The sequence below is a fragment of the Rhinopithecus bieti genome, unplaced genomic scaffold, assembly GCF_001698545.2.
Source record: "Rhinopithecus bieti isolate Rb0 unplaced genomic scaffold, ASM169854v2 scaffold_42745, whole genome shotgun sequence".
NCBI classification, from domain to species: Eukaryota; Metazoa; Chordata; class Mammalia; order Primates; family Cercopithecidae; genus Rhinopithecus; species Rhinopithecus bieti.
The window spans coordinates 3,604,585-3,619,719 of NW_016819184.1; the positions used below are offsets into that span (position 1 = coordinate 3,604,585).

The 15,135-nt window shown below is 44.2% G+C and overlaps 1 protein-coding gene and 1 long non-coding RNA gene across 2 annotated transcripts in view; one reads left to right on the forward strand and one right to left on the reverse strand.

The window, feature by feature from the left end:
* Positions 1-15,135, forward strand: part of ADAM12 (ADAM metallopeptidase domain 12) — a 321,053-nt gene that overhangs the window by 137,651 nt on the left and 168,267 nt on the right. The window lies entirely within an intron of this gene.
* LOC108519555 (uncharacterized) overlaps positions 8,859-15,135 on the reverse strand; it is an 8,912-nt gene continuing 2,635 nt past the window's right edge. Inside the window, exons 2-3 of the long non-coding RNA XR_001882655.1 lie at positions 13,637-14,001; positions 8,859-9,379 (exon numbers count right to left, since the gene is read on the reverse strand). This is a non-coding gene — a long non-coding RNA (uncharacterized LOC108519555). The remainder of the gene's footprint in view (positions 9,380-13,636; positions 14,002-15,135) is intronic.

Sequence of the window (15,135 nt, forward strand, 5' to 3'; positions counted from 1 at the left end):
TTTTCCAGGAAGAGCATCACTGCTTCTAACGCATTTCAGGCTGTACAACAGCAATCTCTCTGTTTCCAAATCAATCCCTCAGCTTTGGTTTCTCATGGCAGGCCTCTCTCACATGTTTATTTTATTTTATTTTATTTTGTGAGACAGAGTCTCACTTGGTTGCCCAGGCTGGAGTGCAATGGCACGATCTTAGCTCACTACAACCTCCGCCTCCCAAGTTCAAGAGATTCTCCTGCCTCAGCCTCCCGAGTAGCTGGGACTACAGGCGCATGCCACCACATGCAGCTCAATTTTGTATTTTTAGTAGAGGTGGGATTTTGCCATGTTGGCCAGGCTGGTCTCGAACTCCTGACCTCAGGTGATCCACTTGCTTCAGCTTCCCAAAGTTCTGGGATTACAGGCGTGAGCCACTGCACCCGGCCCTCTCTCATATGTTTAAAAGGTGTGATAATGCCATTGTTGTTGCTTTATCTTTTGAAAGAAAGACATGGGTTTCATAGCTGAGTTTTCTTTAAAGTGACCAGCTTAAACCACATGATAATTAATCCAGTAAGCACATTTCTCTAATGTATTTGACCAGTGGCAGGAATCACATAAATTTTTGTCCATCGTTGCCATCAGATTACAGTGACTTTGCAAATTAAGCAAAACCTTAACCGTCATACTGGTTACCTGAGTTCGTTGTCTCCTGGAAATATTTATTTAGTCTTGCCTATTGTATATGGTTTGTCTTTTTTTTTTTTTTTTTTTTTTTTTTTTTTTTTTTTTTTTTTTTTCTCTTGAGACGGAGTCTCTGTCGCCTAGGCTGGAGTACAGTGGTGCAATCTCGGCTCACTGCAACCTCTGCCTCCCGAGTTCAAGTGATTCTCCTGCCTCAGCCTCCTGAGTAGCTGGGACCACAGGCACATGATACCACACTTGGCTAATTTTTTGTATTTTTAGTAGAGACAGGGTTTCACTGTGTTAGCTAGGATGGTCTCAATCTCCTGACCTCATGATCCACCTGCCTTGGCCTCCCAAAGTGCTGGGATTACAGGCGTGAGCCACTGTGCCTGGCAGTTTGTATTTTTAAAAAAAAATTTTAAAAAGTCCATTACAATGTCCCTTTGGCAAAGGCTGGCGACTCTCTCCCATTGGGGTAGGCTGAATGTTTCTGCCTCTTACAGAATTATGTGGTAGAAACCCGCAGCTCTAGACCAGTCAAGTTAAGGCCTTTTGAGGAGGACCAGATAGTCACACGCTGAAATGGGTCTTTGGCATATCTTTCAAAATTTCACTGGCCTCCATGCTTAAATTTGATATTTTCAAATATTCTTTAACCACTTCAGAAGTTTTGTAATCAACTGGTGGTGAAGGACATTTTCAAAATGTTCCCAAGGGGGATCCCATCTACTGACGTACAAATAGAGATTTAGAATTGTAAGTTAAGTATGTGCGATGGATGAATATAGACGTCTTTGTGGTTGATTCCCATGTCACATTTCTCTTGGACTCCTGTTATTCTTCTTTCTCTGTAATAATGTGGCCGTCGGCTGAAACAAGGAGTAACTAAAGCTGTATTTTATGAACAAGTCTGTGTTTATTACTCCCATAGAACATAAGCCTCTGGAAGGTAAAGCTGATGTCCCTATGTCCCTTTGCACCCAGGACAGAGGTGCCTCCAGCAGACAGGGTGCTCAGTATATGTTTGTTGTTAGTAATAACTATAACTAAAGTGGTGGCTGTTGTTTACTATGTATCAGGCACTATTCTAAACACTTTTTATATGTATATTAACTCATGCAGTTCTCATAAGGACCACAAAAAGATTGTCCTCATTTTTAAAATGAAAAAAGCAAGTCACAGAGAAGTTAAGCAACTTTCCCAAAGGCACACAGCTAGTGATATGGTTTGGATCTGTGTCTCCACCCAAATCTCATGTCAAATTGTAATCCCCAACTTGAAGGTGGAGCCTAGTGGGAGGTGATTGGATGGGGGGTGGGGAGACTTCCCCCTGCTCTTGTGATAGTGAGTAAGTGCTCATGAGATCTGGTTTAAAAGTGTGTAGTACCTCCCCCTTCTCTGTCTTCCTCCTTCTCCAGCCATGTGGGACGTGCCTGCTTCCCCCTCACCTTCTGCCGGGGTTTTAAGTTTCCTGAAGCCTCCCAGCCATGCTTCCTGTACAGCCTGTAGAACCATGAGCCAATTAAACCTATTTTCTTTATAAATTACCCAGTCTCAGGTGTTTCTTTATAGCAGTGTGAGAATGGACTAATAGAGCTAGTTATTAGTAGAGCCAAGATTTAAATTCGAGCTTGCTGGCTCCAGAGTTCCACCTTCTCAAACCCTGTGCTAAGCTGTTGTTCACAGCGTTCAACATTGTTGAATTTTCTTTGTCAACTAACCCTGGAAGTCTTGAATTTTGTCCTAATCCTGTCCCCTACTCCCCCCACCTTAGTCTTCTCCATCACTCAAACAGAACATTAGGAATCCTTTGTGGTGCCTCTCTTTCCTCACCCACCCCCTCTGATCCATCTCCTTCTATACACATCAATCTTGAATCTATCCAGCTCTTCCTTCCCTGGAGGAGCTGGTTCACCTGCGCTGGGTGACCCTGCGCTGAACCAGTCCAAATCATCGCCTTCATCTGGACTCATGTGGTCACCTGCTAACTTCCTCCAGGTTTCCCCTCCTGCTGTTCACCCCCATCTATCCTCCACTCAGCAGCTGGAAGGAGTAACACATAAGCTAAACAATGGTAATCCCAGTTTATAACCCCGTAAAGGTTCCTCATAGGCTGGGCCTGGTGACTCATGCCTGTAATCCCAGAACTTTGAGAGACTGAGGCAGGCAGATCCCTTGAGGGCAGGAGTTCAATCCCAGCCTGACTAACATGGCAAAACTCCATCTCTACTAAAAATAAAAGAATTAGCTGGGCATGGTGGCAAGTGCCTGTAATCCCAGCTACTCAGAAGGCTGAGGCATGAGAATCACTTGAACCCGGGAGGCAGAGGTTGCAGGGAGCCGAGATTGTGCTACTGCACTCCAGTCTGGGTGACAGAGCAAGATTCTGTCTGCAAAAAAAAAAAAAAGACAAAACTCCTCATGGCAGCCCAAACAAAACCCAAACTCTCCCAGACTCTTCACCCTGGCATTTGCCTGACCTGCCAACCTCTCCAGTGTTATCTTGTGCCTCCCACCTGCTGTGTGCTGTAACCCCACTTTCTTATTTCTATTCCTGGGCTGTTCTGCTCTTTCCTGCCTCTGCTCTGTGTGGGAGCATTCCTTCCCAAACCTGTCCACAAGGCCAGCACCTTCCAGCTTTGCTCTCAGCCTCCGTAGCATCGCTTCAAAGAGGTCTGTTCCTCACCACCTTCTCATTTTCAATCTCCCATTAGTGTTTGTCGCTTTCATAGACAAAACAGCACAGGCTGTAATATACACTTTTCACATTGTGTCTGCTCCCCACCAGACTTTGAACTCCCAAAGGGCAGAAGCATACATGTGAATTTTGATGAAATCCTCAGCCTCCAGCACAGCTGGCTGGAGGCTTGACGGGCTTTTGCTAAATGAATGAATTGGGGCCAGGTGTGGTGTCTCATGCCTGTAATCCCAGTACTTTGGGAAGCAGAGGCATGTGGACCACTTGAGGTCAGGAGTTTGAGACCAGCCTGGCCAACATAGTGAAACCCCGTCTCTACCAAAAACACAAAAATTAGCCTAGCATGGTGGCATGTGCCTGTAATCCCAGCTACTCTGGAGCCTGAGGCAGGAGAATTGCTTGAACCCAGAAGTGGAGGTTGCAGTGAGCTGAGATCGTGCCACTGCACTCCAGGCTGGGTGACAGAATGAGAGCCTGTCTTAAAAATTTTTTTAAAAAGTCAATTGGGCAGAAGCAGAAGCAGGCACGCCACATGCCAGTCCCCTCTGCCCCAACCTGAGGAGGCTGGATACACGATGGGATGTCTCAGCAGGTGGGGAAGGCTGGCCCTGGTCTTTAGTGACTGCCTGGCATCAAGGCTGCGCTAAGCACAGCCATTTGGAAGAGTGAGCTCAGGTTCCCATTCACAGTGCTGGGTCTTCAGTGACCATCTCATGAAAAGAAACAAATGCCTGCAGGATTAAGAAGTGAGTGGTGATGTGCACCTGAGAGTGAAAGTAAGTGCGCCTGAGTGAAATAAGCTGCTGCACACACAGCCTAGGGAGCCCGAGGGTTGGGGATTACCGCAATGCCTTCTTCAGGAAGGTTCTGCAGGAGGCTCAACCTTGCAGAGCAGAGACTGGACATATGAAAGGTCAAGCAGAGAGAAGGGAACCACTGAGGCAAGGGACAGCTTGCGGGACTTAAAGCATGGGCTCCACAGCAAGCCTGCCTGCAGGTAGATTCCAGTGCCCTTGAGTACCAGCTCTGTAGCCCAAGACAAGGAGCCCAACCTGTCCTTACTTTGTTGTCTATAAAGTGGGAATCACAACAGTATCTACCCATAGCTTATTTTGAGGCAGAAACATGGCAATGCATGTTTAGCACATGCCTGGCATGTAGTCAGCACTCAAAAAACAGTCCTAAGAGTTGGTGGTATCCGTGGAGTAGAGCAACTGTACTTGTGGCTACTGTTGTCATGATGATAAATGAGGAGAGAACAAGGGACAAGGAACATGAGGAGTTGGAAGCTGACTCTGGCGTTTGAAGCCCTTCACATTCTGGCCCCAACTGGTCCTTCTGCCTCAGTCCTTCCCATACTTCCCACCGTATACCCCATGCTTCATCCCCACTGAACTCCCCATGCCTGGAATGCTCCATGCTCTTTCCTGCTTTGGTTTCTTTCCACGTGCTGTTCTCACTGTCTAAACACCTTGCTCAGTTTTCTATGCCTGGTGAGCCCTTCTCCTTCATAATGATCCTTCTCTATGCCACTTGGACCTTCCTTCATTCCTTAAGTCCAAGGCTCCTTCCTAAGTGCTCCTAAAGCTCTTATTGTATCTGTATTTGTCTCGCTACTCCAGGATGTGGGCTTCTTGAGAAAAGGGACCTTTGTGCAAGAGGGCTTACACTGCACCTGATGCTTAGAACATGTTCATGGATGGATGGATGATGAATGGATAGATGGATGGTGAATAGATGGATGATGAATGGATGGATGGATGGATGAGTGATGGACAGAGAGATGAACGAAAGGATGATGGATGGGCGACAAATGGATGAATGGATTATGGATGGATGAATGGATGGATGATTGATGGATAGATGATGAATGGGTTGATGGGGAATGGATGGATTAAAGGATGATGGATAGATGGATTAAAGGATGATGGATAGATGGATGGATAAATGGATGAATAATGGATGATTGTAACAGTTAAAATGTAATTGAAAAAAATAGTTCCCAAAGGTAAGATGAGGGGATTAAAGGGCGTACAAACATATGTCATGGGATCAAATAAAAGAGAAATGATTCCAGTCACAGAAGATGCCTGTGACTGATTAAGGTCCCTGGAATTAGGAAATAAGAATGTTATTTAACACTGAGCTGTAAATTCACACACAGTCAAGGCCTTTGTTCATTTTCTTCCTTGTGCCCACCAAATGCATGAGGCACAATAGGTTTAAAGTAACCCTGAAGGAAAAAATCAGATGGATCATTCTGTAGGTGCCCCATTCAGTGAGTTTGGAAGAGAAGGAATTCTGATGCACATTTTATGTGTGGGCAACAGAATTAGAACACACTTAATCTCGAAGGTTTTTTCAACAGTGATGCGGCCAAGAGAATTAGGGCACATCCAGTGGTACACATGGAGTCTAGCAAAGGTCCACAGAAACTCAGGGGCTTTGCTTTGAGCTGTAAGCTTAGATTCCACTTTGAGGCTTTGGACTCTGCTCTCAACATATTTTTGCCCTTATGAGCCAGACTTGTCAGAGGAAAGAAACTGACATAGGAACCTGAGTTGGAAGGAAGAGGACAGCAAACAGTGAGAACAAGCTACAGTGTCCAGAAGCTCTTTGCCGCATAGGGTGGACTGGGTTGTCATTGCCCCTTCACAGCCTGGCTTTCCAGTGACCTCTCCCAGGAACCCGCACTTCCTCTTTGCAGATCCCTTAGCTGTTTGATTAGCCAGCACTCTGACCTAAATCAGACATGTGCTTCTTCCTTGGATGCTCATCTCACACTCCCAGTCATCTGCAGGAATGTCAGGCTCAGGGGACAGCGTCATCTGATACTCAGAGTAGGATGTGATGCCACGTGCACATTTACCCTGGACCTAGCGGAACATAAGGACGTCTTCAAAACTCCTTTCACTTTAGCTCATCAAATAATTCCAGCAAGATGTTAAAACTTCTGCACTGTGTCCAGAGTGCTGTGCACTGTGTCCAGCGTGCTGTGCCTTGCATATTCCCACCTGGTGCCCTCTCTGTGCCCGCCCTGCAGCTCCGCCTCTTCCTTTAGACAGCCTCTGTGAAGTCACTTTGAAGTAGCCTAGGGTTAGATTGCCTTAACACCACCCTCTAGGGACAGGAGCAGTGTAGCCCCAGGGGTGGAGTATGGAGCCCCATGGGTGGAGCTTGCAGCCAGGGCATCCCACAACACCGACCTGGGCTCCCACCTCATGATGACTCCAGACCTGAGCCTTCTGCCTACAGACATCAAACACAGCCACTTGCTGAGCACCCCGGCGCCTGTGTGTCAGCGTTTTGATTTCCTTGGCTTTAAAAAGAAGCCAGAAGGAAGGTTGAAATTATTTACTGAAATGCCCCCAGCAGCAAAAAGCCGCTTAGTATTTTATTTGCAACATTAAATTTGTTTTTTTTTTTGTTGTTGTTGTTGTTCCATTTCCTTCACAGTTGGGGAGAACTTAAAAAACAGAGGCAATAAGAACAATAAAAATCATGCAGAGACAACCAGAGTGGACAAGTCCTCAGAGGGTGCCTGTCCTGTATTGTCTCTGTATTTTAAGAAGTGTGAAAGTTTTACTGATGTGGTAATTCCCATAATGCAGAGATTTTTATATATAAACAGCACCTAAACACTGGAATGAACGAAGAAATTAGTTACTATGTCATTCATGTAATTAGCTTAAAACTGGGGCAGAGAGGAGCTGCAAGACAGTGAAAGGCACAGGGGAAGACCATGTAATTTGAATCCAAAGTTGGAGATTGATCTAGCTAGTGACTGTGTGTCCCCAGGAAAGCATATTTGCTCACGATGACTCAGTTTCCCTATCTATAAAACAAAGATGGTAGTGCCTGCTTCCCAGAGCTGTTTGAGAGATCACAGAAAAATAATATGGATGAAAGTGTTGATTGCTGTCCATCCTGCGGAAATGTCCATTTCACAAGAAACTTAAAAGTCGTCTTCTGTCCATCCGCGATGTATTCTGCTCCTTCTGGCACCGGCCACCTCTGTCGTTGGTCTTCTCTGCTCTTGATGACCTGCTTCTTGCCCCCTCTCTAAGGCTCCAGCCCCTCCCTGTTGTCTGCTGGTCCAGACACTGTGTTATTCCTGCCCCCGTCTATGGCCCACTGACCCCACACTCAGCCAAATGCCACAGAGAATGGCCTTTTCCATCTTCCCATTCATCTCCATATCCCTAGAACCACAAAATTGAGTGCAGAAATAAATGACCTTTGTTCAAGTCAATACAGTATGTTGGGCTGAACTTTTCTCTGGGACTCAGATGTAGCTCTGCTGTTTGAGGAGTTGGAGCCATAGCTCCAAGGGAAGCCAAAGCTCTTCCATTCAGATTACCGCCCAACCAGACAGACCCAGACAGAAATTTGCCTTGAAGCAAGCACCACATTGCTCCACATTGCCATTCTCCAGCAATAGACTCTTCCTTCTTGGCTAAATGGTCCCCTCAAAGGTCACAGTCGCTAAGTATATTGATTGATAGGAGTTTTCTGCCCCGTGGGGATTGCAACATGGCGAGCCTAGTGACTGAACACTGCACACTGTCCAGTTAGAAGGTAGCAGTCAGGGACGACACAGAGATGGGTTTCCTGAGGCATCCCCACCAGTGCCTACTAACGGGCACTCTTGCCACAACCCTTGGGGACACAGGACGGGCACAGTGCCCTCTCTTAGTGCTTTAATTCTCATTGGCCTGAGCGGTTGTCATATCCAGGTAGAGGTCAGTGACTTCTAGCAACAGCGCAAGTCTAGACAGAACATTTAAACCGAATGTCTTCAAACTTTGTAATTACAAGTGACGTTTTTGGTCATCTAGTTTGTTTCCCTGGCTAATCTTCAAATATTTTTGAAAACATTCCCTCAGGAGTTGATTCATACCTGGGGCCAGGGGAATGTGCTCTCTTTTGAGACGGTCTGTTTCCTGAGACAGTCATGATGATGGTAAGATTATTGCTTGCATTGGGCCGCCCAGGCCGGTGTAGCTCCAGCCACTGTGCTTTGGTCTGCTCTTTCTCACTCAAATCGTCTCTTGTTTCTCTAATTGTTCCCCATGGGATGGTGTGTCTTAGTTTTCTGGCCATCCTAGATGTTGTCCCCCAAATGCACTGTTGCTTGTCAAACTCCATCTTTTGGGAAGCTTTTTTTGCTATAGTTTCCCCTTGTAATCTCACACATGAAGCATATAATAGACCACAATTGGCCCCATTATGTACTTTCTAAAAATTACTTTCCCTCTATCCAAAAAAAACAGATGTTAACTGAAATCAAGATATTCCAGCAACCCTTGACTCTTGCAAAGTGGGAGCATTGTGTTCAGAAAGGGATACTATCATTTGCCCCTCTAAGACTATCAGAGTCATTTCACTAAGACCATAGGGCATAGCCCTGCTTAGCAAAAAGAAATTCCACAAAAGAAAGCTGACGAGTAAGCTCAGATCCTTTTTATTTTATACCACTGTTAAAAAATGAAAATATATTTGAAAAATGCAATGCAATAGCAACATCTTTCTTTCTTCGTGGACATCAAAACGAAAGAATTTTGTGACTTAGAAGACAGATGAAGCAACAACCCGACAGCTTTTGTTACCCATAGAGGTAAACCAGGACCCAGCCTTGTACTACAAAATCCAGACCATGTGCAAGACGGTCCTGAAAGGATATACGACCCCGAAAGAGAGAAAAAATGAGACTCCAACCCATGCTTTCATGAGATGGGTAGATTTAATCCAATGAGATCATGGTCAGGGTGCCATGTTGGCTTGGTCTCTAAATCCATCAGGATGTGCCCTTTCCACCCCAGTTTTCCCCACACAGGATGGTGATGGTCACTGAAGTCTTGATTCCAGTCCTCATGGAGCTCCGAAGAAATAAGGCAGGGCTCATGATGTCCTCATACCCTTGTTGTACACTTGCAGAGGGAAGGGCAGGATTTGTAGTCTGGTCCTCTCAGGTGGATCTTGTGTATGTTCTGCTGCTGTGTGCTGGGTTCATTTTTCCTGCAACATGGTTGTCAACAGACCAAACACAAACACAAGAGACAGAACTGAAGTGTGGCAGCTGACGGAAAGGTCTTCAGGTTGTGAAGATGCCCAAATACTAAATTTTTGACAAAACCATAAAAAATTGAACTTTAGCACTGAATCCCTTAATTCTAGTCTAGAAAATGTCATCTGCAATCTGCGAAATATAGTACAGCTTTTGCCACTTCATCATAAAAACTGGAATACTTAAGTCTAAATAAATTATATTTGGAACATTAATGTTCTAATGAAGGTTTAAGCATGAAATCCAAGCAGGATTAACAAGCTTTGTGCCATATTAAAAATTTGAGATCACTTTTATGTAACACTCAAGAGCTAGAGGCTTTCTGTCGAGCATTCTTTTGTTATGAAAAATAATAAAACCTGTGAGAGGTTAATTTGTTTATATTAATATTATCTAAAAGTTGCTGATATCACAAAACCAAATGTAATGGCACCGAAATATCACTTTGCATTTCACTTTTATCTGGTAGTTCAATTCTGCTACACTCTGGATTAACACTGGGAAGACCCAGGGTACTGGAGGAGAAGAAGGTGTTGAGTGCTTCTTGGAAGGGGCTGAAATATTTCTGCTTTCAATGGGACACAGTCTTGGTTCTGGTACACATTTGGTAGGACTAGGTCCAGATTCCTGGGCTCAGAATTATGATGTTAATAGATATTTCACACTTTTTTGAAGAAAATCAAGTAAAATATAAGGATCATAATGTAAGAAAAGAATATTAGATATTTCATTGTGTTACATAAGCATTTATTAAGTGTGGATTTGGGAAACGTGCCAAGTTTGTAGTGTTCGTCACAGAATTCAGTAATAGATTTTTCTGCAGTTACACATAAATCGCCATTGACATCTCCATGTTTGGATTTCAAAACCTTCTATAATTTACTCACATTTCCATCCATTCATTGACACTGTCAGTGGGTGCCCACTGTGTGGCTCTAGGAGAAAAGATGTCATGGGCCCCTGTGGTTGTACTTTGGGGAAAATGAAGCCATGACTCTGTATTTGTCACTGTCGTTCTCAAAGCACTTAGGATAATGTGTGGGAACAGAGAAGACATCCAAAAAACATTTATGTGAATTAAGAAATTTTTTTTTAGAAGTACGGATGACATATTCACTTATCAGCTGTGCCTTCAAAAAGCCTGCGCTTCACCACTTGCCCCACATGGCTGTTTCACCTGTTCTGCTTTTCCAGGATGGTGTGTAAATGGCATGGCAGGAGGTGAAGCTCACCTGTCTGCAGTAGCCATCCTGGGACTGGGCGAGGTGTTTTACAACGTGATGCCCTGCTCCCACACTGCTGGTGTTCTAGTGCAGTGGTCCCCAACCTTTCTGGCACCAGGGACCAGTTTTGTGGAAGACACTTTTTCCATGGAATGGGATTGAGGGGTTGGTTTGGGGATGATTCAAGCTCATTACATTTATTGTGCACTTTATTTCTGTTATTATTACATTGTAATACATAATGAAATAATTATACAACTCATAATATGTAGAATCAGTGGGAGCCCTGAGCTTGTTTTCCTGCAACTAGACGGTCCCATCTGGGGGTGATGGGAGGCAGTGACAGATCACCGGTCCTTAGATTCTCATAAGGAACACGCAACCTAGATCCCTCGCAGGCGCAGTTCACAATAGGGTTCGAGCTCCTGTGAGAATCTCATGCTTCTGCTGACCTGACAGGAGGTGGAGCTCCAGCAGTAATGTAAGCAATGAGGAGTGGCTGTAAATACAGATGAAGCTTCACTCACCTCCTGCTGTGTGGCCCAGTTCCTAACAGGCCACGGACAGGTATTGGTCTGTGGCCCAGGGGTGGGGACCCCTGTTCTAGTGGATTGCACACTTGCATGCCAGGAGGCGGGAAGATTAACTCTTGTTATGTTAATGCAAATCCCCGTTTTCCTGAGAATTAGACTGGGGGTCATCCAGATAGAAGAGATGCTAGGGAAGCAAAACCCTCTGGTACACTCCTCAAACCCACCTCCACTGACCTCACGGATGCTTATTTCTGCCCCAGCATGGTCAATATTTGCTTTGAATCCCCTCAGCAACTTGCATGAAGTCTGGGCTCTTCACATCCTGGCGCGGGCTCACTCACTCTCGCTCGCTCTCTCTCTCTCTTTCTCTCTCTCTCTCATGTGCCTGATAAGTCCTATACCTCCAGTGACATTTTAAACTTCCCCAAGGCAGAATCTGATGTTTGCATGCTTTTACGTCTTTTGTCTACAAAGGATACTTTGAAAAGATCAAGAATTTAATAAACTTTCATTAAGTGAACACATCCAGAAGAAAAATTTCTAGTGAGTGTTTTTTGTTTTGTTTTGCTGGACAAATCTAGGTCCCTGGTTAAGGAAATTCCATTTGTACCAGACTATAAATGTGTTTTAAGTCCCTTAATGTTTTTTATTAGATGTCTTTATGTCTTCGACGCTGCAAATAAGTATGCTGTGCTGTGATAGAAATCTGACCGTCAATATCAGACTTCTGATTGTACCACATACTCCCTCTACATGTTTGTGTTTTTGAAATATAATTCTGACAAGACATGTCAAAGGAAACTTGCCAGCCGCCAGGCAGAGGGGCACCTGGCAGCACGGCCGCTGTTTCCTGGTATACCATCCATCAGAGGCTACTCCCTGGGATGCACTGCCTTGCCAGTGCTGTGTGAGGGTGAACTGCTGTCTTTGTTTCCCTAATCATGTGCTTTACATGTCTTCTGAAGGATTATATGTCCCCTGCTACCATCCAAGAGACAAAGACATTGTGTAGGCAGTGGACTGATGGTCACTGACCGGGCCATGCGATTCAAGACCCCAGAAATCATGTAATCTCCCAGTGGATCTCAGCTCCTTCCAGACCAGGAGGGGCTCCTGCAGCTATTCATCAGTCCAGAAGGACTGCCCCTGAAGGCCTGATCTTCTGACCGTCAACAGCTGGCTTGCTTCCAGAAGAAGTGGTATAATAATGCCAGTGAAGGCAAACACAAAGCTGCAATTTTAACCAACTGAGAAATGGAGGTGGAATCCCACAGCATGCCTCTCTTCTGAGTCTCTCCTTCCTCTGAAGGTTGTTCTTTCATTCGCTTGCCCCATTTGTCTTTCACTGCCCAGCATGGCACCTGACACTTAGCAGGCTCATCATTAATGCTTCTTGAGTGGTTGGATGACTGACTGTGTGGATGGCTAGGTGGGTGGACAGATATGTCCACAGATACTATATTTACGAAATAGTAGTAATCACAAATTGAGTAGGACATGGTATCATGTAATATATATCAGCATAACTATAAAACTATCAATATAATTATTGTAATTATTTTGAGGCATTCATAAAGCTATGATCAAAATCCCTGTGTAGGCTTGGCATGGTGGCTCACGCCTATAATACCAGCACTTTGGGAAACCTAGGGGGTGGATCACTTGAGGTCAGGAATTCGAGATCAGCCTGGCCAACATGATAAAACCCCATGAAAATACAAAAATTAGCTTAGCGTGATGGTACGTGCCTGTAGTCCCAGCTACTCAGGAGGCTAAGGCAGGAGAATCACTTGAACCCAGGAGACAGAGGTTGCAGTGAGCCAAGATCATGCCACTGCACTCCAGCCTGGGCAACAGAGGAAGACTGTGTCTCAAAAAAAAAAAAAAAAAAAAAAAAAAAAAAAAAAAAAAACCCTATGTAGCACAAGCTGCTTTTATATCTGCTAGATTCTTTATTAGTATTTATGTTAATCAGCTAGTATAACATTGTCCATGAAATAGCATTGACTGTTGAAATTATCAGGCTAAAAGCAATATCTGAACTTTCCTCATTCAGACTTGTACTTCTTCCTCTTCTAGAATGTGTGTGGCTGATTGTTAAATAATGAAAGTGTATTAGTATAATTGCAGTAACGATGGCCCTCTCTCCAGAAGCACAGTGCCACGGTGGGAAATGAAAATCAACAGCATAACACATTTGCTCTTCATTAACTTCCTTTCTAAGAAGCTTCTTTGTACGTGATAAGGTTTTGTAACTGAAGAGGGAAAAGGATCGATAACTTCCAATGCAAAAGCAAATTAAAACTTCATAAATATTTATATGAGGAAAAGGAGGCACTTCTGCTGCTTGGTTAAATCCTTTTGGAACAGGTGCTAGACAGACAGACACTGGGGCTTATCTTTTTTTTTAGAAAAAATAAAAGATGCATACTGTCGGAATTATCAAGCTTACCTTTTATGTTCAGGTTTCTCCTACTCTCTTCGTTTAACATTTCAGTGCTTTTTCATGAGCATAGCAATAAACGTTACATGCCACCCATGTACAGAGATCACAAGAACACATGGGAGTGCCGAGTCAACCTCATGGCTCCTGAGGTCGGTTGCTGGAGGGCCCCTCCAGAATCACAGAGCCTGGCTCTCGAGCTCTTGAATGCAGAATACTTGGAAAGGTTTTCCTTTGCTGTTGCTCGGAACTTGACCTCTGTAGTCAGAAAGCTCAGATTCAAACCTTAATTCAGCTGGTTACTAAGTGGATGACCTTCAGGACATTCTTGATCTGCGTTCATCTTCATGTGTCAGTTTAGGTATTAGTAGCACCTGGGGTTGTTGGAAGATTAAAAACTGCTTAATACAGTACCTGGGATGTGGCCATCATCCCAAATAATTACTGTTATTTCTGATGATATTGTCTGTATTGTATCAGTATTACATGGATGGGTATTCTATGGATGTTGTAGCCTAATAATAGTTTTCTTTGAAGAATAAGTTTTTTTTTTTTTTTTTTGCATTGGTTTATTGTAAAAATTGAGAAATACCTTCTTTGAAGGCAAACAAGAAGACTTAAGAGAAGCATCAGTGTGTGGTCATCACATCCAGGAAGCCTTCCTTAGCTCTCACTCCCGTCTCTATTCTGCCTGCCTAGTGACAGCAGACTACTTCCTCTTTCAACCTTGCATGCCATGCATGAACTGCTATCCCAGCATCGATAACGATTTATTTATACTTATTTACCTCTTGGTCACCACCACGAGACCAGAAGGACCCTTGAGTATGTGAACCATGGTCTAACCCATGTTTGTTTCCCCAGTACCTAGCCTGGCATTTATAGGCACTCAGTGTTTATTGAATTAATTAACAAATTAATCCAAGATCACCTACATAATGTTGAACATAGTCAAAAGACAGGCAGGTAGTACCTTTGATTCAGTAACATTTTTTAGCATCCAAAAGGTATGACCCATTTTTCTTCACAAGGTCAAAACAGTTCTAAATTCCATGAACTTTCTCTCTAGAATTGACTTTGTTTTATCAGAGTGGCCATTACCGCTCTTGGGGGAAGAAATAGAAATTTGGTTCCGACCCATCAGACCAGCTCATTTTGAGCCCAGTGTGTAAAGAAAGTGGTGCCGATTGATTGTATCCTGTGGGATGACTTGATTGCAAACACAAGAAGCCAGAATTGAAACAGACTGAAAGCACAGTTACCTGCAGTGGCTCTAATGCTAACTACAGAGGTGCCAGAGCAAACAGCAGAGGGGGAGGAGGAGTGGCTAACCTGCTTCACTTAACCCATATTTACGAAAACTTTGGGCACAGCTGATGGGGGATTCCCACACACTCCACTTTTGTTCATGAAATAAACTACACAGTCATGTTGATAGGGACTGCTTGAGTGCATTTTTTCTTTTTCTTCTTCTTCTTCTTCTTCTTCTTCTTCTTCTTCTTCTTCTT